The sequence below is a fragment of the Chinchilla lanigera genome, unplaced genomic scaffold (genome assembly GCF_000276665.1).
Source record: "Chinchilla lanigera isolate Chin_1 unplaced genomic scaffold, ChiLan1.0 scaffold00136, whole genome shotgun sequence".
Taxonomy (NCBI): domain Eukaryota; kingdom Metazoa; phylum Chordata; class Mammalia; order Rodentia; family Chinchillidae; genus Chinchilla; species Chinchilla lanigera.
Genome location: NW_004955537.1, coordinates 1,558,916 through 1,586,260, shown reverse-complemented (window position 1 = coordinate 1,586,260; position 27,345 = coordinate 1,558,916). Strand labels below are relative to the sequence as shown.

General features: G+C 45.8%; 1 protein-coding gene across 2 annotated transcripts in view; it reads left to right on the top strand.

Annotated features, from left to right (window-relative positions):
- Hivep3 (human immunodeficiency virus type I enhancer binding protein 3) overlaps positions 1-27,345 on the top strand; it is a 334,231-nt gene that overhangs the window by 3,254 nt on the left and 303,632 nt on the right. The gene's annotated exons all lie outside the window — the stretch shown is intronic.

Below are 27,345 nucleotides of genomic sequence, written 5' to 3'. Positions count from 1 at the left end.
ATCACCGCGGCGGCGGCGGCGGCGGCCCTGTGCGCTGCGCGCTCCTGCGCTCGCTCCGCAGCGGCGCGCTGGAGAGCCGCTCTCTGAGCCCGGGCTACCCGGAAAGGCATCGCTTCCTTCTGCTGCTGCCCTCGCTGCTGCGGCTGGGATGGTTGAGGCCGACTGGAGTGATCTCTGTTGTCTGGTTGAGAATGAGATTTGTAGGATGCTGGATCCAAGACAGAAGGGAGATTTCCCCCTCCCTCCTTAATTCTGGCCCCCTGAAAATGTCCCTAAAGAGAAATCACACTTTCCCTCCCCTCACGCCTCCTCATCCCAGACCAAATACACACTTCTATTCTGTTGGGTGTTCTTGTCCTCCTGCCAGCAAAGCAGGTGCACCCTTCCGGTTATGCCCCACATTTTCCCGTCATTTGGAATGGAAACGCTGAAGGCGGCCCGTGGTCCCTGATGAGGTTGTCCGGGCTGTGGACTGGACTCATGAGCCTGGACAGCGTGGACAGAAGTGGTGGTGCAGAGGAGCTGTGCTGGGCCTTGGTTTCCTTTAAGTTGGTGGGTTTGGTTTACGTTGCCAGTCAGGACTACTTCTGTGGCTTGGCCGCCCTTGAACTTTGCCGGCGGTTGCAAGAAGAGGGTCTGTAGGACGGGGTGCTGGGTGTGCTGTGGGTGCTGGGTGCTGGGATAGTGGCCCTCTGTTGACTGGCTCCCCGAAGGTTCTGGCAGCGCTTGGCATTCTAAGGGCAGCAGCCAGGTGCCTGTGTTAGTCCCCCAGCTTGGCCTTTTTTAACCCGGGTGCCTTCTGATGTTGGGCAGGTGGGGAGGGTGAGGAAAGGTGCAGAATGAGGCACTTGGCGCTGTCTGAACTGATCTCCATGGAAATGTTCTCCGGCTGTATTGGTGTGATTATGTAACCCCCACTAATCATCAGACCCTGTGCCCAGCCAGCTCCCTAGCCATCAGCCATTTCCCTGCTGTCCCCCACCAAAGAAGTTAGGTGCTACCTTGTTGATGGTGTCTTTCTGTAATTCTGTATGTGGTGGGGCAGGGAGCAGGTGGAGACTAGGAGGAAACATTTGAATAAACCCAGTGTGAAGAACACAGGGCAGAGAGCCTGCGTGTCCCACTGAGTACAGGGTGGCGCTGGCTTTTTGGGTCTGTGTTGATTTGAGACCCTCCCACACCTCTTCGACCAGCCAGTCCTGGTCACTTCCCCACTGTGTTCCCGGAGAAGGTTGGACTCACTCCTGCGGGGCCCCCAGTATCCCAACTCAATGTAGAAACCAGGGTTCTGAGTCCAGGGTGGCCACTCTGATGTTAGCTGCTGCCTGTGCTTCCCACTGAGCAGCCGCCATGGGAACAGTTATCTCCCCACTGTGAGTGTGTGTGTGTGAGTGTGTGTGTGTGTGTGTGTGTGTGTGTCCATGCTGCTCTGGGCTGACCTGTTCTGTGGGGCTGAAGAGTGGACCTCAGATGCTAGCTGAGCTCTGTGACATCTGTTCCTTAAAGCTGAGAGGTCCTTGTTATGCATGAAAATATCGGGAGGGTTTCTGGTAAGGTATGAAAACAGTTGACCCACTGGGATATCTGCAGGCAGAGGGAGGGGCCTATGTGTGTGACCCTTGACTCTTTCTTTATTCCTTGTTCTGTCTGTCCAAGCACCTACAGGACACAGAATTGTTAACATAGGCCTTCCTGTCACACCCTTTAGTGCCTCAGCTGGATAGATTTGTTAATTTGATGGCAAAGTCCGGCCCTCCAAAGGGTAAGATTGTCTTTTTGCCCTCAGCACCCCAGGGATTTATTTTAAGGGCCAACTACTAAGGTGTGTTCTGGGAGAGTTGATCAAGATGTGCTCAACCTGCGCTCTTGTTGTACTGTCCCCGCCCACTGTATTTTAGTGGTGGTCACTCTCCTCAGGGTGGAGAAGCGTCTGCTGCCTTTGGGCCGTTGCCAAGTGAGCCACAGAGGATTTACTGTGTGAAAGGTACAGGCAAGAAGGCGATGCCTTTAGTCTGAAGCCCTGGCGGATTCCAGGACCTGACTTGATGGGAGATAATGTTAAGAAAGCTGTGTGATGACTGGATAGCTTTGAGCTTGTTTCTTACTTCCTGCTCAGTGAGTTCTCTGGTGTCTTTCAGGTTCTCTTCTGTGCTCTGTGCTGCTTGCTCATCAAGGAGGCCCTGACAGGCTGGCTGGTCTTCTTTCTCTTTCCTCACGAGTCAGAGCATATTTACAGATCTGCAGCTATACTGGGCAGGCAGGGCAGGAAATACTGGCTACGTGAACAGGCAACACTGGCTTCTGGAGCCGGACTTGGCTGAAACCTTTGGCCACTTTTGTCTTTCATCTATACAATCAGTAGAATGATCATAGCCTTCTCAAGTGCACTGAGAAGTTTTGAGAAAAAAATAAGATAGGCTAAAAAGTAGTGTGCTTTGTAGCCGGTGGAACTCAGATTTACAAATGGTCACCCAAAAAAGTTCTCATAAATACAAAAGCTATAGTTCATGCATTTTGATCATCAGAGGAAATTTCAGACCCTCTCTTTGCAGTCTGCAATTATTTAAGGTTCTAAAAGGCTTGATTATTACTTTGTTCAATGCACTTAGCAAATTGGAAGAGATTGATAACTATACATGAATTATTAAAGCTCTTTAATCAAAGAGTATGAAATAATAAGAAAAATCTAAAACAAAAGTAAAAGGTACAAGAATTTAAAACATGGACTTTAGAGACTAAGTAATGTAAGCAATTCAATAAAATTTTATATTTTTTCTTGGGTCTTTAGGACTTTATTTTGTAGCATAGGAACTAATGCCCATAATGACCCAAGTATATCAGGAACAAGCAATTTAAATGGCATTTTGTGTGTCCAATTTAAGAAGGCATGAGAATTTGAAGTACCACCCAGATGGGTTTTTAGTATGATGTTTAGTGCAGCTATCCAAGTCGACAGAACCTCCTGAGGTTTCTGGACAGCCAAGGGCTTGCTGATGAAATTACTTTACAGCTCTAAAGCCCTGCTTTTGGAATTAGTTGAGAACTTTGTGATCTTTTGTTGACATTTAGCAGGAAACTATCATGCTGTTATTAGTAGTGGGTATGTTTTCATATTTGATGCTATAGAAAACACTAAGATAACATTCAAACCTCAATCTGAGCCGGGCATGGTGGTGTACACCTGCTGTCCCAGCACCCAGGAGACTGAGGTAGGAGGATCGCTGTGAGTTCAAGGCCAGCCTGGGCTACATAAGCGAGTTCAAGGCACTACACAGCGAGACCCTGTCTCAAAAAACAAACAAAAAAATAAAAAACACCCCCTCAGTCTGTCTTGTGAGCAAGTGACACACTTAGACCCCTTCCGACCTAGGTTTTGTTTTTAGTGCTGCAGTTGGAAGAGGGCTACTGATAGACCCAGAGAGGAGAGGTGTTCCCTAGGGACATCTATTTTTTGTGTCTGTGTAGGGAATGTGGATTTACCACTACTAGTGTGTGTTGTTCCGGCAGAAAAATGAGTTCAAGATGTTACGGTCACACCCCATGCATGGCGGCAGTGTTTACTCAGTTCAGACTTTGTGCACGAACTGGAAGCCCAGCTGACTTATGAGAGCAATGCAAGCTTGGCTGGATTCAATGTCAATTTGCTCAGTTAAAGTTTTCCCCAACACAAAGGCAACAGGAAAAACAAAAGTAGAGGAAAATGAATGCTGATACTTTTTTAGAGAGAATTTTAAAATTCAGTACATATGTGGAAAATGTGAAAACCTAATTAAAAATAGGAGAAAAGTATTGCTCAGTTTCTAGAGACCCATACGCTTATTGTTTTGGTAATGTTATTTGAAGAAATTATTAAATTTTCTAAAAGAAATAGTCGATATCAGGTCTTTGAATATAATCAGAAATACTTGGAACTGAGTAAAGATTCTGCAGATATAAGAAGAGGGAAAGTAGTGTAATAAGTTGGAAAAAAGAGAACTCCCTGAAATCTCAGGGGACTGGGAAGGTACAGGATGAGGGGCAGGTGGTAGGAAATAGGTGAACCCCACTGTCCTGAGAGCTGCCCTGTTGGGTGGGTCAAGGCTGGGGACACTGGTTTGGGAGCAGGACAGTGAGGGCAGCTCTGTCTGGGATGGCTTCCATGAGTCCGTGAGTGACGGGGCTCTTCCCTTCAGTGCCAGCATTCCAGAGTGCCAGGTGGGCTGGGATTCTTGTGGAAAATGGAGAAGGTGCAGCTTTACACTAGCTGTTGAGGTGATCTCAGGATGCCCCTCAGACGTGACAAGCAGAGCTAGGGAGCGTCATGGGGAAGCTAATCTCAGGAATCTTGGGATCCCCCTGAGTATCCATGGACTCTTGAATGGAAGCTCAAGGTGAGCTTTATAAAAATCAGGCAGATATGCTTAACTGAGATTCATAAACAAATAATAGAAAGAGATGGAAAAGATACAAAGCAGATTGCAAATACCCCATGTGCTCTGCTAAATTTCTGTGAAGAATTTGACAGACTACAGTCTGTGTAGTCACTTGTTGGACTCGCAGAGTTGACATCAGGTGATGAAGCTATCTTAAGATCAGAGAAGCTCTGATAAGAGGGATTTAATAGAAATCTTCTTCAATCAAGATTCACTCCAGTAGACCCTTGACATTCTCAGTGATGTATCTCAAGCCCTTGGCCAATCCTCACTTTGCAAATGCAGAAATGTTTACATAGGCTTTTGACTTCCTTGTGCATCTGGTTTTAGTCCAGAGAGGAGTGCTTTCTGTGATTATTCGCAGGCTACCAGTTATTTGTCTTTTCAACTTGAGCTCAAGGAAATAAAGTTTTTCTCACACGAAGAGTTTCTGTGTCCCTGGTGGTGTATCAGGATGGGAATGCTGGACCTCAGTGAAGCCTTCCACTCTAGTGAAGTGACTGAGTCTTGCAGTGCAGCTTTGCAACACACAGTTCACACTTGTGCATCAGAAAAAAAGGTAAATTGCTATGGGCATAACTGTCAGAGGGTCTTCAGAAATAAAAAGTGAGTGCTGAATGCCAGCAACCGATAAGGTAGCCAAAAATTGCACACATGTACAGTCCCCTGAGCTCTCTCCGCTCCCTGACCCTCAGTGCGCACGTCATACACTGCTGAAGCAGGTTGTAGAGAACTTAGAGCATCGCCACTGGAACCTGTGTGAGAGGCGCAGAACTTAATCATTTTAGAGATTTCAAAATTTAAGCTTCCGGGAGGGAGAGGGAGAGTGAGAGGGCAGGGGAGGAGAATGACCTTGATTATGACTGTGGTGAATGGAGGAGCCAGAACAAGTGTACTCTGGGTGCTGGCCTTTGCTGTACCTTATTCTTGCAAGAATGTTTCTGGAGTGATTTAGGGAGACTGTGTTAGAATTTTAAGTATGTCTAAGAGCACCACCAATTACAATTGAGGAGATTATCTTTGCCTGGCAATTACAAAAGATTTGGTAGCAAACACAGCAGCTTGATACGAAAGTTTCTTATTAAATTTTTTGTTCTGAACTTCTTTCAAAATAATTTTAATGAAATAGCCACTAGACGTAATAAACTGTAAAGTATGTGAGCATATACACTTATAAACTGTATAGAAGGGTCTAAAGAAAAGTTATACCAGTGCTCATGTACCTACCAGTCAACTTGAGAGAAAGAATCTTACTCTTATATTTGAAGGCCCCAAGTACTGCTGTCTAGCCCATCCCAACAACCCTTCTTCCGGAAAAGTGTATTCCAGACACCTATGTCTTTTCTATATACTTTTCTTTTTGTCTTATTCCCATGTGTTTGTATCTCTAAACACTATCTCATTTAGTTGTGTGCTTGCGTGTGTGTGTGTGACATCACATGCGTGGAATTATATGTGTTTTCCATCATTCTTGGCTCATATTTAGCCTGAGTACACAGTAATAAGTTGCATAGATTGACAAAGGACTTAGTATCTGACAGCACTTAGTAAACTGCTTCTGACTGATCCCTCTAGAGTGCTCCCATGATACGCTTTCAAGTCCTCCCTTCTTTCGTAAGGGGATTACACCTGCCACAGAAGGCTTGTGGCATCATGGGTACCAAGCGCTTGTTACATGGTTCACTCTAGGATTCATTCACATGGTTGGGCATAGCTGATTTTTTTTTCATTTTGCTGAACTGTAATATTCCATTGAATAAGTATATTGAAGTTTATCTACCTATTATTAATGATCACTTATTTTCAGGGTTATTTCTTTCTGTTATAAATAGTGCTGCTGTAAACATTTTTGCTCAAGTCCCCTGCTGAGCATGTATATAAGTTTACTTAGGGAATATAGAGGAAAGTAAAATTACTGGTCACAGGCAAAGAACAGTTTCAGTGCTATGAGTAGTTAAAATTAATTTCTATTAAGTTATGTGAATTTCACCTCAGTAAAAAATGAATTTCCAATGTATTGAGTCCATTTTCACACCCAGTTGCCATGTATAGTGTTGCTCCCTATATATTCTTGTTGACATTTTATATTTGTAGGATATGGTCAGAAATTTTTATCAGTCTTGTGGGGGTGTAACAGGATCTGAACTTATATACATTTGATTGCTAAATGCTTCAGAATTTTTCATATGATCTTGGCCTTTTAGATTTTCTTTATGTATACACAGTACCTCCCAAGTCTTTTGCCTACATGTTTGACAGTTTACATTTTTCCTGTTTGTAGGAAGTCTTTATATATGGTGAAGACTACTGCTTAGTGTTGCACATATCTTTTCTTACTTTGTAATATTCTTTATGGCTTTTTTGTATTTTAAAGTGGCAGAAAAATTCAATTTAAAATAATAAAAATTTATCAGTCTTTCCTTTATCACTGAATATTTATGTCTTTTTAATGGCATCCTAAAGGGTTATATGAGTTTTGTACTGTCTTCTAAAAATTTTAGTTTTTGACTTTATGTTCTCTAAGAATGATATTCTCTATGGATTTGATATTCATTATCTAGATAAGGACTACTCTTCTGTAATTTGCAGATTTTTCTTTCAATCATAAGTGGAATTTTGTATAAGACATTTTTGCTTTTACTGAGAGGATTTTAATGATTTTTTTCTTCCTTTAATTTGTAAATGTCTGGTAAACTGATTTTTAATGTTAAACTAGTTAAATATTTCTTAGAATAAACTTGACTTGGTTGTAATGGGTCATTTTTTAAGACATTGCTAGGTTTGTTTTGCTAATATTTTGTTTAAATCCATGGGGGCTTTTGATAAGATCTAGTATATAGTATATTTTCATCATGTTGTGTTGATTCTACCATTGTCAGATGTAGTGTTCTATGCACCTCCATCAGATCAAGCTTCTTAATTGTGTTGTTCAAAGCTTTTACATCTTTACTAATTTTTATGTGCTTGATCCATCAGTTACTGATCTCCCACCATGATTTAATTTTTCTTCTTCAGTCTCTCAGTTTCTGTTTTATGTATTTTGAGCCTTTGTTACCTGTTACCTTTCTGCTGGACTGAATCTATTATAATGATGTGGAAGTTGTTTCTTTAGTAATTCTTCTAGTTTTACAACCTATCCTGATTAATGATAACATAATCAGTTTTGTTTGTATAATATTTTCTGATAGAGCCCAAACTACATTTTAAATATAATTTTTTTTAGTGTGCATCTGCTGGTAACAACCTCTTTGGTTTCTTTTTTTCATTTGAAAACACCCTAATTTCTTCATTGTTTTGAGAGAAATTTTTTATTGGATAAAATTCTAGATTGAGAGTTACTTTTTCTCCATCACAGTCAAACTATTATTCAAATGCTTTCTTTTTTCTGTTTGTTGTATTTTAAGTCTATTGTCAGTCTTTGCTTTCCTTTGAGAATAAGCTATTTTTTTGTCTCTGGCTCCTTTTAAATTTTTGGTGTCTGTCTTTAATATTCTGTGGTTTCACAAAGCATATTGGTGTATGTTTCTTATTATTTCATACTTGGCATCCACTGGAGTTCTTGGACTCATGAGGCACTATCCTATCCTTTCCCAGTTATGGGACAGTCTTATCTTGTCTTCTCTTCCCATGAGACCACAAAAGATGAAGTATAAGGTCACTTTGCTTGGGAAATATCCTTAAACTGGCTTCGAGATGTGACTTCTGTTCTGGGCTCCAGGTTTCATTTAATTTTTTCTTGCTAATATTTCTTACAAAGTTGCCAACTTGTTAGTCATTTAAGAAGATTGTTTTTCCCATGTATGCAGTTTTCTTAGTTGTTTTCAGTAAGTCTACATGGTTTTCTTTAATAATACAAAAATATTAACACTTGTTCATCATGAAAGAACTGCTGAGCCTATTGACAGGGTGTATAGTACAGTGGTCAGTCTATTCCATGATTCATCCAGTAGATGCAGTGGTATGTTCTTAGTGATATAGCATTCCAGGCTCCTCCCAGGCCAAAATAGACTAGTTGGTGCTAGTGGGTTTTAAACCTGCCAATAAAAAGCTTGACAAACTAGAAGTAAGTGATATTGAGTAGCCAAAATATGTTGGCTTCTAGGAAGTTAGTTCTTCTTCTTGGGTAAATTAGAAGAGCTGATGGATTTGGGGCTGATTTTCATTTCCACACATTGGCTGTCTTGCTTGGCAGGGTATTTCTGCTGGTATTCCTGCAGTTTGTTTTTCCCTAAAGTTGGAGCAAAGTAAGTCAGGGTCAGAGATGGTCTTTTGACTCCTCTACTCATTAGATGCCCAGAATTACTCACTTTTTTCTCTTATAGATGCCTATCTGCACCATCACCCATTTTGGGCTAAAGTTCTGCCATCACGCTGCTCTTTTTCTCTTCATCATTAGTCTGTGATGAGATGATAAGGACGAACTTCCCTTGGGTTGCCAATGAGTTAAGAGTTCTTTGGCTCTATTCAGATGAAATTCAGGAATCTCCTGATGCCACCATACCATGCTGGAAAATGTTGAATGCCAAAAGTTGATAGAACCAGCTGTTGGTCTCTGCTGCTGCTGCTGGCCACCGCTGGCCAGCACTGGCTCGTGCTAGACACTGTAGGTTGTTCTGCCAGATGCTAGTCTCTGCGGTTGCCAGCTACCACCATCCAGTGTCGGCTTGTGCCAGACATTGTAAATCAGTTCTGCTGGGTGCTGGTGTCTGTTGCTAATCTTCATTGACCGCTGGTGTCTAGAGCTCTTCAAGGGTAATGACCCCTAGTGTTTATTGATCTTCCTTTTGAGAAGACCACTCTGTCCACACTACTCAGAACAAGAATCCTGAGTAGATTTACAAGAAATCAAGCCTATACTACCCAAGAAATCAATCATGAGCAGATTAACAGGACCACCAGAGTGAGCCTTTATTTTAATAGGACTTGCGCTAGAGGGTCATACCCCAGAGGGCATGGGAGAAGTGTGAGGGGAGTGTACTCAGAAGTGTGAGGGGAATGCTAATTACAGGCTGCAGCGGGCCTATGATTGGCCCAGTGTAGGATTATGTTTGGTTCAAATTCAGGCCCACTGATTGATCCAAGTGAAGGCCTGTGATGAGTCCACAGGCACGATGCCTGGCTAGAATAGCAGCAGCTGTCATGGAGGGGATTCAGTGAGGGACTGGGGTAATTCCAGCTGTTTGATTGACAGATGTCACATTTCTGGGAAGAATGGCAGGGCTGAAATCAAGAATCCTCAGGAGGGTCCACTGTGTCCATCACAGCCCATCAGGTTCTGGGGAGGTTGGGGATATCAGCAGTGGGCCCAGATGCCTCCCTACCTGATCCCAGCCATGCCAGGGTGCCCTGCCCCTTTTTCAGAGCAGGAAGGGTCACAGCAACTGATGGTGGAACTACATTCCTGTCTGGGCTGCCTGCAGGAGAGCAGCAACTAAATAAAGGTGGACTCCAAAGCAAGCTGTTCTAGTCCATTACTAGGGATGTGTGTGACAGCCGTGGGCCACACCGTGTTCCACTCTGGCCAGCTCAGGAAAAGTGAAGAGTCAGGTGTTTCTCCTGTGTCTCACTTGGGGAAAAGAAAGTGAAAGCATCTAGTGCTCCAAGACTGGTTCTGCCAACTTCCAGCAAACAAGGCCTTGGGTCAATCTCCAGTACTGCAAAAGACACAAAAAAGAGGACTTCATTTAATTCACATACGAATCAGTCCAGTGGTAGTTATTCTAGAGTTGTCTGGCAGTCACGGTGGCAACCATCTTACATCCAACCATTTTCAGCTAGTCTACCTGATGAGGGACTTCTGGTCTTTGGAGTTCTGTCCTCAAACATAAACAAGGGCGGTTGGCATCCTCAGTACCCCTCCATCGCCCACGTGTCTGGTTGTGCTTGGCTAAGCTCACCTTTCCCTCTTCCTGGCTGAGGGACTTTATACCTCTCATTGTCCATGAAGGACCGACAGACGATTCTGCTGTGGTTCACTCCCAGGCAGTGGGACCTGCTGCTGGCTTCCTGGTGTAATTCTGAGCAAGGGGCATTTGCTTCATTATTGTCCCCTTGCCCTCCTGTGAGCCTACCAGTGGTGGGCATGGCAGATGGACATCCCAACTGCCAGGGCCTCCTGCAGCCTAGAGGAGGAAGCCATGCCAGTCGCATTTCTGTGCCTGTGACTACGGCCTCTTTGCCCTGTGAACTTCTCCATTCACTTCTCACCCAGCAAGGGTGGGGATGCATCGGATGCGGGCGCTGTCTTAGGTGGCTGTGTGAGGGGGTGCCTTCTTTCCCTTTATCTTTCCTGGAATTTTAAATGGAAAGAGCTCACCTTGCTGCATTCTTTGAGCAGGACGGTGTGTGCATCCCTGTTCTCTGCACCTCTGTTCTCTGCTGTGACCCCTCATCCCATCCCGACACCTGAATTAATGGAGAGGACAATTCAAGGCTCCCAAGGAAGGAACATTTTTTTCTTGGCTGGAGATGAAGGATCTCCTAGTCTCCCAAAGCCCAGTAATTCTTAGAAAGGCACTTCCTCTCTTTCTGTTTATTATGTGCATAGTTTGTACCCAGGAGGCAGAAGCCATAGGGCCCCCATGAGAGCCTTGTGGGCTTGCCAGCCTTCTCTGTGGGTCACTGGCCAGCTTTGCAGAGCATCTGCCTCTCTGAAGTGGGCTGAGAACAAGTCTGCCTGGGAGTCTGAGCATTTCCACTAATTTATAATGGCAGTGCTGGAAATACTTGGAGCTCAGGGACTGGCCACATAGGCTTGGCCTGCAAGAGGTGGCAGACTTTGGGAACAAAAAGAGGGAAGAAAGAGAGGATAGAAAGAAGAGAGGAAGGGAGGAGGTTAGGAGGGATGAAGGAAAGAAACAAAAAAGGGAGGAAAATGGAAAGGGAGGAGGGAAAGAAACAAATGAGAAGGAAAAAGGAGAAAAGAAAGAAGCAAAGAATAGAACATGGGTAATGCTCACTCCTCGCTTCAGAGCCCAGCACATGTCACTTGGGACTGTGTGACATCAAGTGCCTTTTTAAAAAGTTTAAAAAGTAAGTAGAATTTATACATAGTAAGTTTTACCTGCTTAAGTGTACAGTTCAGTGAGTTTTAACATATGTCTACACAGACACAAGTAAAATGTAGAACACGTTCGTCATCCCCTAAAAGTCTCCTCCTGGCCCTCTTGCACTCACTTCTCCCTGCCCTGTCCCTTAGGAGTCATTGATCTGTCTTCTGAAACTACAGGTTGACTTTCCTAGAATTGCTTATAGATGGATTCATAAAGTATATATTCTTTTGCTTCTGACTTATTTTGTTTAGCATAACACTTTGAGATTCATACATTTTGTGTATATTGGCGGTGCATTCTTTGAATAGTATTCTTTGCATATTGTACTCTATGGATCCAAAAATCTAAAATCCTAAATGCTCAGAAGTTCAAAAGTTTCTGAGCAATGACATGATACCACAAGTAGAAAATTTGCCCCTGACCTTATGTGGTAGGTCACGGTCAAATGGAGGTGCACTAAAAATATTGTATAAAATTACCCTTAAGTCATGTGTGTAAGGTGTACATGAAACAAATGAATTTTGCATTTAGACTTGGGTCTTACCCCCAGATATATCATTATATATATACAAATATTCCAAAATAAAGAAGTCCAAAATCCAAAACATGCAAGCATTTTGTGTAAAGTATATTCAATATATACCAAATTTAAAAATATATTCACCTGTTGCGAGCAATTTGAGTTGTTTCCGTATTTTGGCTATTACAAATAAAGCTGCCATGAACATTTACATACAGGTCTTTGTGTGTCCATATCTTTCATTTCTCCTAGGCAAATACCTAAACAAGTCTCTTAGAATGTCCATTTTGTGGCAATCCACCCATCACCAAGTTCTGTTTCCCTTCTTATGACTGAACATCAGGTAATAATGAGATATTGGACACTGCCACCTGTACTAATTCCCAGGAATCACTTAAACACTGGCCTGTTTGATGCTGCCACTAGATAAGAAACAATTTACAGAGGAATTAAGAGCACATGCATTGGAGCCAGACCTACAGGGTTCACATCCCAACTATGTTATATACTATATGACCTTGGACAAGTTACTTAACCTTTGCATGCCTCAGTTTCCTCACCTGCAAAATAGGGATAATACTAGTACCTGCCTCATGGGCTTGCAAATTCAGATAGATGATAGATAGGTGATAGGTAGGTAGATAGATAGATAGATAGATAGATAGATAGATAGATAGATAGGGAGATGTGCTTGGCCCATACTGAATACTGTATTATTGAAGGACTTGACAAGAAGGGTATCTGGGTCTGAAATGTATATGTCAGATCTCCTTTTAGCAGTTTAGGATGGGACTGGACCAGCCTCCCTCAACTGCACCCCTTCCTGGCACCCTGGCATTTATTTGCTTTCTCATGGAGTAACAAACACTGCCTTTATCCTGGATGGGCAGTACTTTTGGTCCTTGTCACCAGCTCTTCTTACAGCTGTGATGTTAGCTGCCCCCTTTACTGCTTGAAGCTTTGTTTCCATTCTTCTCATTGTTTCTTTTTCCTTAAAAAAAAAAAAAAAACCTTAATACAATATGTGGGATCCCACCTTTGACTTTGTCTCAGTTCCTTCTCTCAAGACTGGGTCCAGTCATACCAACCAAGGAAGCAAGGCCTGGAAAGGGCCCACCCACACTCTTAAATCCTTAGTCCTTGATTTTCATCAGTCTTCCTGTTGCGCAGGACTTGAAGCCCGACGTTGATTGCAATCCCGGCAGTGGGAGCACAAGCCCAGGAGTGTATGTCCCGCAGCTGTGCCCAGTCCGAGACTGTTAGGGCAGCCTCCAGAGGAGCCCCAGCTGAGGATGTTCTTCTTGGACCCTACCGCTTCTGCAAGCCCAGCACTGAGGCTCCCTTTGGATGGAAGCTCTTTCATTAGGATGGGGGAGATTTGGCTGACTGAGCACAGAGTTGATAAGGACTTGGCCTCACAGCCCTTAATCCAGAGATAGAAACACTTTTGGGTTTTCACCTTTTTCTCTCTCCAAAAATAAGATGTCTCAGGACCAGAGTGATCAAAAGAATAAGGGAATCTAAATGTGGGCTTGATCTTTGATGTCTGCTAAAAGGGAAGCACCTGAGCAGACGTTTTGATGGGCAGACTAAAGCTTCTAAAGTACTCTCCTGTGGGATCTCGGAATTCTGAGTGGCCCGGCGTGATCACCACATTTTATGGAGCGCTCTGTAGAAGCATGGTATCTGATGTCTTTTGCGGAAATCTCATTTCATTCCACTCCTGTGAGGAGAAGGTGACTAGCAATGAGACGCATCGGAGCCTCTGATCTCATGGGCCTGGAGCGATACATGGGCATTTGGACTTGCAAATATTTTTCCCTCCCCAGTGTTTTTAATGTGCATCCAAGGTCAGGGACTGTTTTACAGACAAGGGACTTGAGGCTTCAGAGGTCAAAGTCACAGGCCTAAGGTTACACGGTGGTGCGTGGGGGTGGAGCTGGAGCACAGACCAGTGCAGCTGCAGTACTTGGGCCTGGGCACCCCATTCTGCAGGTGAATCATTGGCAAACCGTCGCGCTGGTTCTCGGTGCTGGGCAGGAGGTGGCCAATAGGAACACAGAGATGCTGTTGGCTTTTCAGGCCATTTTTGCTGAGCAGCCCTCTTTAGGAGTCTGAGTGTGCGTGCCCGCTCCGAGTCCACAAAGCTCCTAGGGCAGACAGTGGTGGCCTTGGCTTACAGCCCACACAGCAGGGAAGTGTGTCGTCACCCTCAGGCCCGTCATTTCCTGGTCTAGGGTAGGCTGGCCACATCTAGGTCCAAGGAAACGAGGGCAGATGTTTTTGATTTCTTTCATGGGTGATCCCCTAGCCAGGCGTGAATGTCTTGGTCCTTTCTGAGGAAAGCTGGTCAGAAGAGGTCAGGTAAATAGTGGTCTTTTCTGTCTCTCACCTCTAAAAATAACTGCAGCAGTGACAAGGACCAAGTGACAACTGCACACATCAATACTGCACCAAGGGTCTTCTATAAATGACCTCATCTATCCCCACAGGAAACTTGTGAAAGGAATAGAGTTAGCATCTCCATTTTCCAAATGGGGAAACTGAGGCATAGAGAGTTTGTGCAGAAATGAGAGTAATGCTAAGCAATGTAGTTTTGAGGCTCAATTCTTGGCCATCAGACAACCCATGTTGCCTTGTTCTCTAATTGTTTGAGGGGTGTTCTCTGGTCCTCAGCCTGAGGATAGTCTTTAGCAGGAAAGACATTTCTCCATTTCATATTTTTGGCCAGGGATGGATTCATAGCAGGGCTTTGTTAAATATTGTTAACTGATTTCATTTGATCTTATTTCTGTAATGTCACAATGCTGCAATGTAAGAAACATGTCCTAGAAATATAATGCATGCTGCCCAGTTTTCTCTCCTTTGATTTCTAAATATTTCTAAATACTTTGAATACTCTCTTACCCACAGCATCTCACAGGCAGTTTTAGTAGTTGTTCTAAACTGACGTTCCAGAGTGAGCAGGAAGTGCACTCCTGCACTTTGGGTGACTTGATATCTTCACCGGAAGGATTATTTTCTGGAGCAGAAACTGTTCTCAGTGGTAACTGTCCCTGCACCACGTAGGCCTCTGGAGTGGGGTTGTACACCAGAAATTCTACAACATACTCATGAAGAAATGCTCTTCCCACAAGGGAGACTCTACCCCTCCTCTTCCCCATTTGGATCTGGGAATAACTCCTGGGGATCCATGAAGTAATAGTACAGTAATAGCAAGAGCTGTCATCGACTGACCACCTGCATGCCAGGTGCTTTGTGAGTTGTGTTAGGATTCTTGTCACATTAAATCCTCACAGCACTCCTGTATGGCAGGCATTGTTCTGTCTACTTATAGGTGAGGAAACTGAAACTAAAGGGATAAAGTGAGTGCAGCATATCTGCCCCTGCTAATGCAGTAGCTCTGCCTACGGGCTGTGCTTGACCCGGGGCCCGGCAGGCTGTCTGGTCTTGTTCTCTCTCCAAACCCGCCAGCTGCCCATAATGGGCTTTGCAATTCCAGATGAGCCCAGAAACTCCTAATAAGGCCTTGCCTCCTGGAACATTCAGGCTCTGCTGATGGGGGAAAGATTGTGTCCTGAAAGCATTTTGGTAGAGGGATAAGAAGGTAGATTTGCAGAAAGATCAAGCTGGGTTTGAATTTCAGGTTTATCACTTAAGGATCTTGGGCAGAAATTTCTCAGCCCTCTGTCCCCTCGTCTATGAACCATGGATAATGATAGTACTTACTTCACAGAGCATGCGCGCACGTGCATGTTGGAGGTGTTCGTGCATGACCAGTTGATGTGTGGGCAGGCTGACTTGCTTGATTTTCAGGGTCCTCACCTGAGCCCAACACGTATTTAATTTTCTGACACAAATTCCATGGAGAGGAGCTTGGGCTGTAGGAGGGCACCAAGGAGAGAGGGGTGCGAGGTGGTGCCTTTTGGTCCCGGGGTTACCAGCACTGCTTTTGTGGTTGACTCCACATTCCTGCTTGCTCTCTTTCACCCTGCCCACCTTGGAGAAGCACTGCCAGGGAAAGAAAACCTTCCCTTCTGCCCTGCTGACTTGGTATCCATTGGCAGTGGCTTAATGGAAACACAGTTTTTTTGTGTTGGATAAAAACTCCTGAATTAGTTTTGTGTCTATGTGGTGAGAACACTGATGCTAAGATGCATGAAGACTGAAGCAAGAATACAGTATCCAGGTGCAGCCGTTGTTTCTTGCCCTCGGGATGGACTTCTCCCAGGCCACTCACTGCTCGGTGGACCTGCAAAGGACATGAGAAGTCACTCCCGGCACTTGCAGCGGGAAAGGGTGGTGGCTTCTGGCCCTATCTGCAAACCATCAAGGACCAACTTTGTTATTGCCTCCACTTCTAGAGAGAAATTTGGATGTTTGAATTTCTCCATTTTTGTACTCTGGATTGCAAGCTCCTCATGCAGTTATTCATCTAGTTAATTTGCAATCTTTAATTTAAAAACAAGTTTTTATTTTTTATCAGTACATGTTTGCAGTCCATAATGATTTCATTGCTTGTGAGGAGCTGCTACATGACACATGTCAATTCTGTCTTCATCCCCTTTCCTTCCCTTCCCTACTCCCTCCTTCCATCTTTTGATCCCATTCCCATTTGAAAATGCTCTATTTCCCTACTTCCTTTTTATTTTATTTTGCTCTTTGTTTATGTTTTGGGTTTCTCATATAAGAGGAGCCATGCAGTATTTAAGCTCGTATGTCTGATTTTTAATTCTGTGATCTCAAGGTGCATCCATTTTCCTACAAATGACTTCACATTTATTCTTATGGCAGAGTGGTACTCCATTGCATGTAAATACAAGATTTTCTTTATCCATTCATCTGCTAATGGACACATAGGTCTTTTCCAAGATTTAGCTATCGTGAATTGTGATGCTATAAACCTGGGTGCGCATGTACCACTGTAATAGGTTGCCTTTAACTCTTTCGGGAAGATCCTTAGAAGGGGAACAGCTGGGTCAAATGCAATTTCTAGTTTTAGTTTTCTGAAGAATCTCTGTACTTTTTCCATAGTGGTTGTACTAGTTTACATTCCCACCAGCAATGTAGAAGGGCTGTGTTTTTCTCCTGGCCCCTCCAACAGTTGTTATTATTTGATTTCTTGATGATAGCCATTGTTTCTGGAGTAAGTTGGACTTTCAGTATTGTTTTAATTTACCTTTCTTGAATGGCCAGAAATGTTGAACATTTCTTCATGTATTTTTGAATCATTTGTCCTTCTTCTGAAAAGTGTCTATTCATTTCAGTTGTCCATTTTTTTTACTGGGTCTTTTGTTTTTTTACTGGGTCTTTTTATTTTTTTGAATTTTTTATATGTTCTAGAGAAACTGTTTTTTTTATTTAATCAGAAATGGGTCTTTCTTTCACCTGGCACTCCTGACTGGCCTTATGCTGGCCTGTAGGCAGCCTGCAGTCCAGGCCCTCTTCGTGGTCCAGGGTGGAAACAGTCTACAAAGAGGTAGAATGGATGTTGGGACTGGATGGCATGGATGTGCTGGGAAGGGAGGTGATATGTAGGGGAACTAAGAGGAGCAGGTGGGAGGAAACAGGAGTCCAGAGGGGAAAAGGTGGGGTTCCACAAGCATCCCCCCTTTGACTTTGTGGTAGAGGATGAACGGGTCTGGGCAGAGAAGCTGCCCGGGGGCTCCCCTTTGCTCCTGCAGCTGCAGTTAGGCCTCAGGCTTCTTTTCCACAGGGGTCAGTGAGACCGACTGTCCTTTCATGAAAGTGTCACGTTTCCCGGTGTTTGGCTTGGCCCGTGCCTACAGACCTGACCGTACTGAAATTTCGGCTTTTTTCTTTTTACCCTAGCTTGTTGCAAGGTTACTTTCTGCTTCTGACGAGTGGCCAGCCAAGGGGCTCTCACAGCGTGTTCTAAGAGCATGCTTCTCAGATTGCACAGTAAGAGCCGACTGTCTGTTAAATATAGACATTTCACAGTCTGTTTCCAAACTGAAACTCTTGGGACCTTCCAAAGCCAACACGCAGGGCACCAGGGTGGCCGTTAGTGCTAGTTCACTACAGAGAACAATTTCAAGTCTCAGTAGCCCTGGCAGTGGTCACTGTCACTGAGCCACAGTGTTTGCAAGCGTGGTGTCTGAGTACATGCGCATCGGCCTCGCAAGAGCTTGTTTTGAATTTCTGAATAAACATTTTGGGTTTTCTTATGCTTTGGGAGTGGAAGTACTTGAAAGTTTGCCATTCTCCGGGTGGCGAGAGAAAAGTAGAAAAAGCAAGGGGTGTGATCTTCGTTTTCAGAGTTCAGATTTACTGCAAACAGTATAGGGTTAATGCAGAGTGAGGGATGAGAAAAGTGCATTTGCTTCACTAAGGGATTCAGGAGGACAATATATGTACCATGAACCATAATCCGTAAGGTGCCCTATGGGAATGTGGGCTGTGGCGCCAAGCGCTGCTGGGGAATCCCCGCTGCTCCTTCCTCATGCTAGTTGGGCAGTATAGGACAGCTGACTTACCTTCTCTGAACCTCAGTTTCCTCATCTGTGAAATAGGGAATAAGGCTAGGACTATGGCACGGGGTGGTCAGGAATATTAAATGAATTAATACTGCATGCTTGGCTGGCACTTAGAAACTCCAACATCCGTTCTGTTAAATATGTAAAAGGCACCTGGGGTTTCTGAGTGACAAAGTGCGGGCCGCTGAGCTGGGTATCCGTGGAGTCAGGGTCTGAACTAGTGCTCTGTGACGCTAGAGCCAGCCTCTCAATTCAGCAGTGGTGACACCGAGGCCAGATAGTTCTTCGTCGTGATTTCCTGTCCTGTGCACCATAGGATGCACTTCCTGGAGGCCAGCAGGGACTCCCGCTTGTGATAACTGAGAATGTTTCCAGATATTGCCAAGCCTCCCCAGGAAGGAGTGGGGAGGCACAAAATCGCTTCCATTTGAGGACGCCTGGGTAGGGGGCTCAGTACTTCACACAGCTGCCCAGCAGCCTAATGTCCCAGGTCCTAGGTCGTAGCCCAGTTCCCGGTTCCCACGTTTTTCCCTGATAGAGCAGGGAAGGCCAGGCCTAGTGTGGGCAGCATCTGTGCACACTGTAACCAGCAAGTCTGCACGCAGCCTCAGGCCAGAGGCTTCTCAGCTGTGGTTTGAGTTGTTTGGTTTTTTTTTAACCTTTCTTTTGGCTGGGAAGACATCTGGGTGACATGTTGTCTGTGTTTTCACCAGATCGTACGGTAGGCCAGGCGGTGTGGCTCGTTTGGGTTTCTTTCCACAGCGGTCAGCAGCGGAGGCTGTGCAGCCAGACTGACCCCGCCAGCCTGCCTAGGAAGCACAGCTGGTCGGTTTAACTGGCTTGGAACAAGAAGGATCCCAGAGCAGAGGGTCAGCTGAGCGCAGAGAGCTGAGACTCATCGTGTATGGCGCCTCCAGTCCAGACCGTCCCCCTCACCCTGACGCTCGTCTGTGTACGTCTGCATCTTTTCCTTCGCCTCCATTCTTCCCTGCTTTCAGCTTCAGAACTGGCAAATGGGGCAGTGATGGTGTGTGGCTCAGAGCATCAAGGCAGGGTCAGGATGTTGGCGAAGCTGCCCCATCTTTGGCACTCAGCTGTTCTCCAGCTCTGTTTTTAAGAAATGTGTTGGCCAGCCACTTGGTCTCTGACAAGATTCTTAAACAATTCAGAGTCAGGGCCTTGTGTATTCTTAGCGGAGAAGGAGCTGGGGAAAATACAATGCTTTAAAAAGTAAAGCTCTAGCATTTGGATCCCTTTAAACAGAGCTATGCTGAGTTTTACTCAAACTGTAGTTTTTTGTATGTTAATGGTGTTACATCATTAGTCACAGTTCAGTGTCCAAAATGTTTAGCTCTGGTTCAGGTCCTGGGTTTTCCTGTTTTCCTAACGTGCTGTGTTCCTGTTCAGCAGAAAGGGGATATTTGCTCCCACGCGGAGCTGTGCAGTGTTGTTGCACGGTTGGAGAACAGGCAGCTCTCGAGTGCCGACAGGACCAAATGTGCCACTATCACCTTCAGCTCCCTCATGGACACTTTGTTCTGTGAGTCTGACTCCTCTGCTGTGCCATCAGAAGGCCTTCTCTTTACATGAGCAGTGAAATCACGACAGGAAGATGTCACGGCAGGGTGCCTTGTAAATGACAGTGCATCAGCAAACACACTTAGCCCGGTCTCCTCTGGAAGGCCACCTCTTGAGCCAGCATGTGCTCTCCACCAGCCTGAGTGGATGCTCAGGACTGAGAAGGCAAAGGACTAGAGGCTCCTGGAGAGTGCTGTGAGCAGGGCTTTCCTTCCCAACCTGCAGGGAGCCCCACTGTTGCAGCTGACTTCTCCAGCTGAGTCCCAGGCAGGCACTGTGATGCGGACATGCTGATGACAGCCTGCTGGAGCTCCCGGCTCAGTAGACCCCAGGAGGATTGACGGGCGGGCCAGAGGGGAAGCCCCCAAAGCCCTTGAGCGGTAACACACACCCTCTCTCCCCTAACCCCACCTAACACTATTTTATAGTCAGAAGGCACAGTTAGTTGTGAAAATAGTTTTGTGTTTTGACAAAGTTTAATCAAAACTCTAAATTCACCCTGCTTGGAGGCAAACTATGAATAGAAATAAACGAGGGGTCTGGTGTTGGGAGATCAGTCTGGGCCTTTCAGTGACAGGCCTGCCTGTTGTCTCCTGGGTTTTCTCCATGTTCCTGCACAGGGACTGGGATCCTTGTCTCTTTAGTCTAGGGCTGCAGGGGAACCATGAGTCAGACACCAGACAAGTTTCCTGGAAAAAGATCAAGTTGGGCCTCGCAGGGCGGTCCTTCCTGAGAAGTGCTTCTGTGGGGTCAGGTGGTGATGGCCCACAGAGGGCCCAAAGCCTCTGGTGAAGAGCTGGGTGAAAAAGGACCTTTCCAGCTGGCCTGGTCTGCAGGGCGCCCACACAGTGAGGGCAGGACCGAAACAGCGGGGCCTCCCAGGCAGGCTGATCGTTCACACCTTTCGCTTCCAGTTCTCCAGAACTGGGATTGGTGCCTGAGTGAGTGTTGAGAACTTGCAGGTTCTGTGAGGAGCCCTTCCCAGAGACCTTAGTTCACTGGCCTCACATTTCTCAACCCTGCTGACTGAGCCTCACGTAGAATTGTCCTCCAGGAAGCTGTCTGGTCAGCCCACACCCTGCTCAGACAAGGAGTGAGGATTCTGGAATCAGACAGATGTGGACTCGTGTCCCTGCTCCACTGCTTACCAGCGAGTGGGCACTGGGGAAGCTGCTTCACTTCTCTGACCCGCAGACTCCTTTCTGTTTTTGTAAAATGGAAAGATTTATATAGAAAGATTTATGTAGAAAGGGCCTGTGCTTCTTCAAAACTCACCCAAGGTGTCACTTTGCCCAGGAATCAGGCCCATCCTCTCTTGGGGTCCCTCCTTTGTGTCTCAGACATCTTCTCTACTCTGGCTCTTCTTCATATGCCTGTCTCGCATCAGCTGTAAGCACCCTGCAGGCAGGGACTGTGTGTGGTCCTCTCTGTGTACCCGGTACCTCAGCCCTGGGAGCTAACACAGAGGGAGCGCTCCCATTCCAGGCTCAGGTTTAAGGACTTGGCGTGGATAAATTACTTAACCCACACCACAGCCCAGAGGTGGGTACTACCCTCATTATCCTTGCTTTACAGACAAGGAAACTGAGGCACAGAGCGATTGATCACATGCCTAGTGGCACATAGCTAATAACTGGCAGAACCAGGATTTGAACCCAAGAAGTCTGCTCCAGAATTCATCCTGTTGCCCATTAATCAGCTGTTTCTTAGGAGTTAGCTGTTCACTAGAGGGTGAGTGGGTGGGGCAGTGTTATTATTATTGTTATTATTAGCTGTTAACTCTGAGCAAACCACTTTCCTTCTCTAGGAGTTTCTCCGTCAGTGGGGTGGGTGGGGCTCTTGTGAGGAGTACACAGGAGCGAGGAGGGAGTGAGCTCTAAGGCCCTGACCCAGTGTGGGGGCCAGGGCCTGCAGAGTCACCACCGTAGTCAGGATCCATTGCTCCTCGGACTGCATTCTGTAGCTGCTTGGAGGGGCCGATTCCTTACCCCATTCTCCCCAAGGCTACTCAACTTCTACTGTGAACGCTGATGTTGGGGGAAATGTGAGCCCCTTTTATTGCCAGGCTTGCTTGCTCAAGCGTGCGTTGAACGTCTGATCTTGTAAGGCCATGAAAAGGGTGGTGGCCCTGAGCTGTGCTTCAGCCTGAGGTCTAGAAAGGCAGCACTTCCTGGGGAGGTGGGGCTGCACGAAGGGGCGCCCCAGGACTGCTGTGAAAGTTGTTGCCAGTAACTTCCCACTTCTTGACTTTTGACATTCCAGCTGTGCAGAGCTGAGACTAAGATTCCTCAGCAAGGACTCAGAATGGGAGGTGGGCTTTGCTCCGTGTGTGTGTGTGTGTGTGTGTGTGTGTGTGTGTGTGTGTGTGTGTGTGTAAAGACAACCTTGATTCTGGAGCTAATATTTTGCACTCCTTCACTCCTGACTTAAGAGCTCTTGGGTGTGACTGGAGCAGTTTCCTTGGATCCAGTGTCTGACTGGTGCCGCTCTTACTCCCCTCGGGCTGCCTGGGCTGTTTCCTCCTTGCTCCCCCTTGGCCCTTTGCTGAGCTGGGGGGCTGCTTCTCTTGGATAGGCCTCCTCCCACTGCTCCCCCTCTCTTCCCATGTGCTGTACTCCCCTGAAAATACCCTCTGCTGGAGAAGAAGGGCTGTGACCTATCTTGATAATGAATATTTAATCTCCATTGAGCTGAACAGTAGAACGTGTTGGGGGAAAGCCGGGCGTGATGGCACACATCTGCCGTCCTAGCAGAGAAGGCTGAGGCAGGAGGATCATTGTGAGTTCAAGGCTGGGCTACATAGTGAGTTTAAGGACAGTCTTAACTACAGAATGAGACCTTGTCTCAAAAACAACAAGCAAATAAACAAAAAAACTTGTGGGGATGATGGAAATCTTTTATATCTGCATTGCCCAATACAGGAACCACTAGCCTCATGTGGGTAATTAGCATTTAAAATGTAGCTAGTGCAGCAGATGGACTGGAATTTTCCTTTTATTGCACCTTAATTTAAATTTAAGTAGCCACATGCGGCTAGTGGCTACCTTTCAAACACTGTAAGTCAGTATAAGGAACTGCCACATGGAAAGAAAGAAATCAAGTTCAGTTATGCTGTGTTGAGGATCTGGGACTCTTCGTCCTTAATTTGGGCACCTAATTCTAACAGAGGCAAGTTTTAATCAGGTTGCATATTCAGGTGGAAACCAATGTATTGGATGTAGTTAAGAGAACCAGGTTTAATTCCATTTCACTCTTTGCCATGAGCACACTGCCCTGTGTAGTCCAGGCCGCTTGCTGGATGACAGGTGCAGATGTGTGAGTTTCACAAGATTCCCACATGAAGGGGACCAAGTCCTCAGTCTTGGATTGCTACTTCCTGGCTAGGTAAGTTGTTTCAGTGATACAGATAGACCGAGATTGTGTAGGGCCTGAAATGTGTGCAACTTGAGAGACTTCTTAGAGAAAAGAATATAAAATACAAGTATGAAATGCGCCACCATAGTGAATATTTATTTAGAACAAGCAATCATATCCACTGTAAATCCTTGAAACCTGGCATGTGTCAAAAACTGTGTAAAACCCAGAAAAATATTACTGGCCTTTCTCACCTCTATAATACCTTTTCTCCTTCATATCTTTTGGCCGAATACTCTTTCATCACCTCTTCACTGGGCAATGATTTTGCAGTTTTTCTAAAGGGAGACTGCAAAGACAACTTTGTTTTTCTTCTAGTGTGGTTGACAAAATTTGTTCTTTATGATTGATAGTTCCAGTGCATAAAACACGACTTCAGATACAGACATCCATTTTTTGTTTTACCACCGTATGAAGGAATTTTGATAAAATCTTTTTGCATAATTTCCACAAAAAGGGAGAAAAAATCTGATATAACTATATTCATTGTATTATCAAATATCTTTCCAATAGGAGAAAACTTCTCTCTTTGAGTAGGCACTAGCAAAAACTAAATTATCCTCCCACAGTCTCGCAGGTCTGATGCCTGAGAGAAGTTCCCACAGACTGTCTTCTGGCTCTATTTCAGTCCTTGTTTTTCTTCCACTGCTGTCGTTCCCAACGTACCTGGTGCTAGACCTTGGAGTCTGAATACCATTGAGTTGGTAGGAACTATGCTGACAGTCAGCAGTAACTTGGCTTTGTATTACTGTGACTGTGAGCCATAAACGTGAACCCACTACGCTGAAACTGAATTTATCTTCAGACCAACTTCCCCTTAGCTAGATCCCGAAATGCCTACAGCCGTTGTATCATCTTTCCACATGAACGTGAGGAGAGATGTAGCAAGAAGAGACATCAGCATGGAGAGGGACCATGCCCTTCACTGGCCACAGTGACAATAGCTTACCTCTGCAACTGCAAAAATACTGTGTAGTTCTGAGGATACATACATAGCGAGAGCCTTGAAAGGGACTCAGGTGAGCAGAGCCCTGAAGCTTTCTTCCTCAGCAGCAGCACAGTGTATCTGCATCTGCTCACTGCTGAGCCTTGGCTCTTCATCTTTAAAGTGGGAAGAACAAGGCCCGTGGAGTTATGATGGATATTCAGTGAGCTGTATTGATCTTTGTGTCTGGGGAAGAGATGGTCAGAGGGAGGAAGGAAGGAAGGAAGGAAGGAAGGAAGGAAGGAAGGAAGGAAGGAAGGAAGGAAGGAAAGGAAGGGAGGAAAGAAGGGAAAATGGGAAAGGGTTTGCAAGCCATCTGCTTCAAGTATGGTGTTCTGCTTTAAGTTCAGGGTCCCTCAGACACTGAGAAATCCCAAGGGAGCCCCAAACCAAACCAGAAAAGGGGGTGGAGAGCTTGAAACTGAAGCCAAGCTCACACTAATGAGCCTACCGCAGGGAATTTCTGAGCGGGCAGGACTTGGTAATTACTCTCAAGTAAGTCTTGCTGCACATGAGTTTCCCGTGTGATATGGTGCGGGGCGATTGTGCCTGAGTTATGCTAAGACCGGAGAAGATCCTCAAGCAACAGGAGACTAGAGCATGTTCCTTAGCTGGCTCAGAGCATGTATACTAAGGGGCTACTCTGCTCAGAATGTGGGTACCTGATGTTCTTGTAATGCAACAGGGGTGTCTATGGCACCCCCTACCAACAAAATTCTACAACCAGATCTCCATACCCTGGGATCTGAGAATTAAAAGTTGGGCCAAGAGTTATGGTGATGGTAATGAGAGATTCTTTAGATGTGACAAATGGGTTCCAAGACAAGACCCGGATGCTCCACCCAGGGCTGCCTTTTCTGACTGTTGTCCTCCGCCAGCGTGGCAGGGCTGGGGTCGGGGGCTGGAGAGAGAGTCCCGGGGGAGTTTAGACCTGGTGTAGAGACACCATGGAACTCCAGCAGCTCTGAGATCTGTTTCTACTCTGGTTTCATTTGCACGTGAGGAAGCTGGGCCCCCCAAATCTCAGAAATTCTTTCTAGTGCTACCCTTGTAAGATCTTTCAAATTTGAGTATTTGGGGATGGACCTCGTTCCATGGAGGTAACCTTCTGAGATTGGTGAGATAGGCAGTGTCAGCAGAAACACAAACTTTCAAATCCCTGACATCCTCATTCCAATCCCCACCTTCCCTGTGCATCAGCCACTCTTGCGTGTAGTCCTGTGGGGGCCACAGAGCGTGTGCAGAGGTACCACACCTCCTCCCAGGTGCACAGCGGTGTGAGGGCTTGGTATGCCAGAGGGTCAGGTAATTCGGTGGTAGAGCGCCTGCCTAGCACGTGTGAGGCCCTCAGTTCCATCCCCAGTAATGGAAAAGAAAAAGGAAGAGAAAAGGAAAAAGAAAAGAAGCCAGTTAGTTTGGTATAGTGCCATTTTTAAAAAACAGGCAAATCATGTCTCTGTCAGTATGCATCAAAAAATACTGGAAAGAATTCAGCCAAAACGTTACTAGCATTTCTTTGCATGTGGTAAAATAATGTCACTCAATTTTTAAAATTCTTTTCAGCTCCCCCCCCATTTTTCTGTCTTACATATGATTATAATTTGGAGTTAGCAGGTGGATGGAAGGTGTTCATAAGGTGGAGATGCAGGAGCCCCTGTCTTCCTGGGAGACCTCAGGGAAATCACATATTAGCTGGACTGAGAATGACACAGGGGGCTTATTAAAATTGTAGATTTCTGGACCTCACATCTCCCAGAAAGTCTGACCCCATCGGTCCAGGTGGGGCCTGGAATCTGCCACTTAAGCAGACATCCCAGGGACTGCACTTTGGGGAATCACATGACACAGGGCTGACAGAAGCACCAGGGGAGAGCTGGTAGGAGCGTGGCACTGAGCTGAACATCCAGCTGGTCAAATTAAGACTCGCCCAAGACTGTTCTCCAGGTTCGGGTGGTTCAGGCAGGAGTCAGGCAGATAGGGAGAAAGACTGCCTCTGACAGGCAGGGGAGGCAGGCTCAGGCCGAGGGGGCACAGCTTCTCTTTTGGCCCTGGAGCGTTGGCTCAAAGTGATTAAATTCTGGTTCTGCCACTTAGCAGTTGTATGACTGTAGGTGAGTTACAGTTGTCAGCCTCTGTCTTGTCATTTGTATGTCACTGATGCTGTCGCCAGTCTCCCGGGCGTTTTGTGAGGGGATGTATGTGGTCTATAGCAGGAGTGTCAGCTGCTTGATTTTTCTTGTGCTTTGGCAGCTTGGAGAAGAGCAGGGTGTGGCAGGGGATGTGCAAAGGGCAAGCTTCTTTATGAGCTGCACGTGCTGGCCTGCTGGGTCCTTTTCACTACACTCCTTCATTGCACGGTTTCTGGGAGGGCACGGCCTGGCAGGACAACGGAGGCTGCCCAGCCTGACCCTGCAGCTCCCTTCTGGCCCATCACAGCCAGGCCCTGTCTCCGTGTGCGCAGGGATCCATGATGGTTTAAATGTTGTCTGTGTGGCCAGGACATTCCTTGGAGTGGTGGCCGTCAGACTCCTCTCTTTTCTTTAATCTCCAAGTCTCCTGAACAGCCAGCTTCCCTCTCCCCGCAGCTCCTTATTTTCCCCTAGAATTCTCAGCAAGCCAGTTCAGCTCTGTCCTGTTTGTATATTTTGAAAAATTTACCTTTAACCCTCCTAACAACACAACAAACCAGAGTTGCCATATAGCCAGTCCTGTCCCAGCTGCTGAACTCCAGGGCGAAGCGTTCAGCAAGAGACTTCCCAATGGAAGGTCATGCGCTTTCATTCCTTTCTCTGTTCCCTGCATACAACAGATTTTCCTTCTTTCTTTTTCTTCATTCCCTCCTTCCTTCCTCCCCCGCTTTCTCCCCGTCTTCCTTCCTTCCTTCCTT